Genomic DNA, 6,451 nt, shown 5'->3' with positions numbered 1-6,451 from the left:
AACAAAGAGTGAAGAAGGCGTCCTTGAGGTCCAGCACAGTGTAGAAGATTCCGCTTGGAGGGAGAAGACTCAGGAGGGTGTACAGGTTGGGGACTGTGGGATGAAGCGTTTCCACTTGGCTGTTTACCTCTCGTAAGTCCTGGACTGCCCGGTAGTCTGTAGTTCCTGGCTTTTGAACCGGCAGCAGTGGAGTGTTCCATGCCGACTTGCAAGGCACCAGTAATGCCCTCCTTTTTGAGTCTTTGGATGTTAACACTGATCCCCAGTGGTGCCTGTAAGCTTAATGGGTACTGATGGACACAGATAGGAGTTGCTCCTGGTACTAGAGATACCACAATGGTGTGTTGATGAATTGCCAACCCAGGGGGTTGCTTTCTGCCGAGACCTCAGGAATCTCTGTCTTCCAGGCTAAAAGCAGGACATCAGAACTGGGTTGGGGTTCCTCCTCAGTTAGCAATAAATGTTCCTCCATCAGGGGACATGTGAAAAGAATCATTGAGGGCCGGGGGTCAAATTCAGGTTTAGCGGCAAAGGTTATTTGGGTAGAGTCCTCCCCAAAAGAAATTTGAGTCTGCAACTTATGAAGCAAGTTCCAGCCGATCAAAGGGTAGGGGCATTCAGGCATGACAAGAAAGGAATGAGTTATCTGTTTAGCCCCCAGATTCCCGATTCTAGTTTTGGTCCAAGGGTACAATTTAGTTTTCCCCGTGGCCCCTTGGATGCGGGTCTTTGTTTCTGACAGGGAGCCCGCAGGTTGCTGTAAAAGCAAATAGGTGGCCCCTGTGTCCACTACAAAATCGACCGGCTGGCCCCCGCTACTTGTAGAGTTACCCTGGGCTCCTGAGGGCCAAAAGAAGAGTCCTGACTCCCTCAGTCCATTTCAGGAGCGGCTGTCAGAACTTGGCTCTTACTTTCCTTTTGTTTTTGCTTCAGGAACTCATTTTTCCAACGTCCTTCCTCTCTGCAATAGGCACAATGATTTTTGCCAAAGGCTAACCTCTTTTGTTTAGTCTGGGGGCGTCGGGGTCTTTTTAGTTGTCAGTCCATCTTTTTTTTCCATTGCTATGAGGACCCTGGCCATACGTTTATTTAGTTCTCTCAGATCTTCTCTATTGTTAAATACCTTTTGTGCTATTTCTACCAACTCTGTTAACACTTTTCCCTCAAATCCTTCCATCCTTTGGAGTTTCTTTCTGATATCTGGGGCTGATTGAGACACGAAGGCAATATTTATGGCCCTTTGGTTCTCAGGAGCCTCAGGATCTATAGGAGTATAGATCCAGTAGGCCTCTTGGAGGCATTCAAGGAAGGCAGCAGGAGACTCCTCAGATCCCTGAGTAACCTCAGTGACTTTAGATAAATTAGTAGGCTTTCTAGCTGCTGCCCTCATAGCCCCTAAAGAAGCTGGCGATACCAATCGAGAGAATCCTTACCTTGATTGGAGTTGGGGTTCCAAGTGGGTCAAGTCAAAGGGAAAATATAGTCTTGTCAGTTCAGGTCTGAGGTGGGCTCTCCATCTGGTTCCAGGACCAGTTTTCAGCCCAAACCTCGAATTCTTTCTCTCTCTTCTGATGTGAAGAGCGTTTGTAACAACTGTTGACAATCATCCCAAGTCGGCTGGTGAGTGAAGAAAACAGACTCCAAAAGCGAAATAAGCCCCTGGGGATTCTGGCTAAGGATGAGTTCTGGTTTTTCCAACTGTAGAGGTCACTAGTAGAGAAAGGGACATAAATCATAAAGGGAAGGGAGGAGCCCTCCTTAGTCATCTCCCAGAGGGATAAAAGGGGAGCGGGCACAGAGGAGAGGGTTGATGAAAGGGGCTGAGATGGGGGCTGGTGAGAAAAAGGGTGACCACTTCGGGTATGAGAAGGGCTAAGGGGTGAGGTAGAATCTGGGGAGATAAGGGCAGAGGGGTAGGGAGGTGGATGGGGTAGGTGAGGACAGAGGAAAGGGGATCCAGGGTGGGAAGGGAGGACAGGCCTTTTCGGAAGTTCCTGAGAGGACTTCTTAGCCGCGGGGGTTGCCACAGCCAGGGTGGTTGCCCTGTTGCTAGCGCGGCAGTAGGGCTTGGATTGGCAAGTCTTGACCCACTTAGGCAGATCCTGGACCAAATGCAGCCAAGCCTGAATGTAAGGAATCTGGTCAGGGTGTCCAGGATTGTTGACCTTGTGGACCTGGTAAACAAGAGAGAGGTTAAAAGAGCCTTCCAGAGGCCAGGAAACTCCTGGAAAAGAGGGCCACTCGAATTCACAGAAGGTCTGGAGTTTGCCAGGGGACACAGAGTCCCCATAGTCAGCAGCTCATTGCCTGAAATCCTGAAAATGATTAAGGATACATTGCAAAAGCGACATGGAAGCAGACGCAGACTGACCCATATTTAAACTGACACAAACAAAGACTGACACAAAAGACAAGTTACCAGAAAATCAGATGCCACCAGGCACTGATGTGGACTAGGGCTGTGTCTCTGAGGCCTTAATGTTGAGTCCAACTCCTCAAGAGACTCCCGAGGGGCGCCCCAATAAACAGAAAGTGCCTTACCGGTAAGAATCCTGACGGCTTATTCCAACAAAGCCAGAATGAAAGAATTTATTCTTTGAGACCAAACATCTTCTTGGGGCAGAGGAACATCTCTCTGAGATTCTCCTGAGAAGTGATAGCCTCAAAGAAGTCTTGGTTCTTTATTTAATCCCAATAATGGGATCCCAGGCGACCCCCCAAATTGTAATGGATTACCCTGAATAAAGAACCGAAACTAAATCCAAATTGGAATTTTAAGAGCCTTTATTAGACAGGCCAGTGGCTGTCAGTCTGTTCTCCATGCAGGGAGATGCTGAGCAGCCCCAAACAGAAGAAAGTTTGAGATTTTAAGCCTGAAAACCACACCCTGGTTGGCGCAGGTGCAAAGATTTTTTGCAAGGGCAAAAAGCAGAACCTATCGGTTCCAGCAAGCAGGTGCTGCAAAGTTCAGAACGTTCTTAGAAGCATACATTGTTTTCAAACTAAACTAATAATCTAGCACAGTTTCTCTTTCTTGGGTCAAACTGACTTTTTTTTCCTCCACGCAATAGCCTAGCAATTTTCATCTGTTTTATGTGTTCACCAATTATGTGTTCACCACAGGGACGTGTACATGGAGCATCACTGACCTGTCCTATTGCTTTAAAGGCTACACATCAGTACCTCACTAGACCCATTTGCATTGCTTAAAGCCAATTGAGGGGATAAAGAAATATCCTAGCCAGCTCTGTAACACATCAATAGGAAATAGGGTCAGGCTTAGCCAAAATAGAGAGAGCTGTCCTAGTGGTCCTCAATTGTACTCCTTGATCATCCACTTTTTTGGGGGGAAACTGGAGTACCCAGAATCGACTTCAAGACTGTGGGCTTCCCAGGCAGGTACTTGCACAACTGAGCTATATGCCCAGCTTGATTGATACAGGAAAATAAAAAACTCCCAACCTGAATGATATATGGGAGGAGTTCGTGTTCTCTAAAATCAAAGAATGAATTTTAGGAACAACACAAGTCAAAAGCAGAATATATTTATTGAAGGAAAGCAAGCTTCTGTCCAAGAGAGGGACAGAAGGGGGGTCTGAGTGGGTTAGCCCAAGATTTGTCTTTTCTAGGGACTTTTGTAGAGTAAAACCACAAGCTGAGGTGGGTCCAAGGGAGGGGAAAAATGGACAAAACTATGGGCAGCCAATAGGAATTGTTTAGGTAAAATTGATTAAACCAGGATCAAATGGGGAAGCAAGGGGCTTTTCCTGTAAGGGGTTTGGTCAATGACTCTTCAAGGTGACTGCTACCTATTTAGAATATCAATCCCTGATGTCCATCCCTAGGGAGGTATGTGGGTGCATTTGTTTAGTCCTTTGTCTTGAAGTCTGGCCCACACAAAAACATATTTTTTATGTTGGCTCCTTCAAGGGCCTGGCCCTGTCTGACTGCCTATAATATTTCTATCTAACTCAGCTGCCTATAACATGATCACCTGCTAAAATCTCTTGTATGATCATGGAAAAGCTCTGAATGTCTGACTTCACCATGACTGCTTTCTGAAAGATCATTCTCGCATGGTCCAGTTGTACAGCTCCGTGGGGAGGGGAACTTGACTCAGGTTCCTGTGTCCACCACTGTCCTGGCTATGGAAGGAAGCACACAATGCAGGGATCATGTCCTTTTTTTGTTTATTTGTTTTTGAGACAGGGTCTTTCTGTATAGTTCAGGCTGCCTCTGAATTCACTATGTAGCCCAGGCTGGCCTCGAACTTGCAGCAATCCTCCTGCATCAGCCTCCCAGTACTGGGATTACAGGTACACACCACTATGCCTGGCAAAGACCATGTCTTAAAGGGACACTGGGATCACCACACAGTGCATTAGTGAAATATTTTCGGTAAAGGCTGGCAAGCTCCTTGAGCTTCTGGAAATGTAGTGAGGCCCTGAGCTAACCCACACTGGCCCAGCGCCATTCCAGTACCTGCAGCTGCCTCCCATCCCTGCCAATCCAGGCCCTGCCTGCTCCCAACTCATCTGGCCACTCTCTCCTGCACACTGGCTCCACGCAAGTCACAGGAGCCATCTCTCCTTCCTTCACGTTAAGAGCATTACCACCTCAGATCTGTGCACCAGCAGCTTCTTCTGCCACATTGTCTGCCCACGGAGCCTAGCACAACTGGCTGCTTCTTGTGATGGAGGTATTCATTTGAAAGTCACTTCTTCAGGAAAGCCTTCCCTAACCACCTACTCTAAAGTGGTCCTGTATCAAGGGCTTCAAAATGTTATAGGCAGCTGCGCTAAATAGAAATACTATAGGCAATCAGACAGGGCCAGGCCCCTGAAGGAGCCAACATGAAAGACAAGATACTTGTGAATGGAGACAAGATACTTGTGAACTTGCTGTGGACCAGACCTCAAGACAAAGGACTAAACAAATGCATCCACATACCTCCCTAGGTGTAACATCAGGGATTGATATTCTAAATAGGTAGCAACCACCTTCAAAAAGCTAGAAAGAGTCACTAGTCCAACCTCCTACAGGAAAAGCCCGTGTTCTGTATTCATACCCTGTTCTGTATTCATACCCTACCCGCTTGCTGCTTGCTATGTGACTGGCTTCTCCATTTGATCCCAGTTTACTCGATTTTACCTGAATAATTATACTTGTAATCTTATTGGCTGACCATAGTTTTGTCCCACCTCATGCCCACCTTGTAATTTCCCATTTTCGCCTATCTTGGACCAGCCTCACCTTGTGGTTTTTGCCCTACAAAGTCCCCAGAAAAGGCAAGGTCCTTGGCAATCCACTCGGGCCCTCTTCTGTCCCTCTCTTGGACAGAAGCTTTCTTTCCCTCAATAAATATATTCTGCTCTTTGTAAAAGCGCCACCAGAGACATAAAAGGTTCTGGTTTAATTCCCTGTTCCCACTCCTGCCGTGTGGGTTGATCTTCATGTCTACCATTTCCGGAATGTATGGTCGGTTGTAAAGGCCCTGCCCTTCTCAGAATCCCAAAATGTATTGTTCTTCCCGTAAGTGCTCTACCCCTCCCAGATTCTCGGAATGTACTGTTCTTCCTGTAAAAGAAATGCCTCTCTCATTGTTACAGATGTGACATGTGTTTGCCAAACAGGATGCAGTTTTAGGGTTTAAAAACTGCACTCGTTCCTGAATCTGGACTGGTCTGATCCTTCCCTGCGTGGAGGCTCTCAGTCAGTCCCTGGCCAGGAATAAAGGCTCATCCTAAATTCCAATTGGCGGTCCATGCATCTTGGTGCTTACTGGTCGGTACCATTTGGTGTTCGTTTCTGGTTGCGAGTCCAGAACACTCTTAACCTCCATTGTTCCTAAAATTCATTCTTCAATTTTAGAGAACATGAACTCATCCCAGACATCGTTCAGGTTGGGAGTTTTTATTTTCCTGTATCAAAAACACTATGTGAATTTCTTTTGTTCATCTACTGTCTCCCCTTGATGGTAGTTCTCTGAGAAGAGGCACCATATCTTCTCTGTCTATTGTATCATCACTGCATCCAAGTTTACACCAGGGCTCTGATGCTTGCTATTAAATAAGGCAATGTAAGATTCTCTCAAAACCTCCAAGTCCCATCTTTTGAATTAAAACCACCTGGGACTTCTCCAACCCCTGCCCTCCTGGCAATGGACCCTCTCAGTTTAGTACTCAAAGGTTCACTGACTGCCTGAATAACTCATCTCCCCAAAGAGATTCCTTAAAAGTTAAGTCAATACATCCTCAAAGTCTCCTGGGCCAGCAAGAGTCCTCAGAGTGAGGTCAGTGTTGGCATCTACCCATGAATTTCATGAGAGTCAAATAGATCATGGGCGCAGAGTGGTGGTGCATACCCGCAATCCAATGTATTAGGGATGATGAGGCAGGAGGAGTCCAGCCTGGACAACTTAGCAAGACCCTGTTTTGTACACAGAAAAAAA

This window comes from Chinchilla lanigera, unplaced genomic scaffold (assembly GCF_000276665.1).
Source record: "Chinchilla lanigera isolate Chin_1 unplaced genomic scaffold, ChiLan1.0 scaffold00050, whole genome shotgun sequence".
In the NCBI taxonomy this organism is placed as follows: Eukaryota; Metazoa; Chordata; class Mammalia; order Rodentia; family Chinchillidae; genus Chinchilla; species Chinchilla lanigera.
This window is presented reverse-complemented; position numbering follows the sequence as displayed.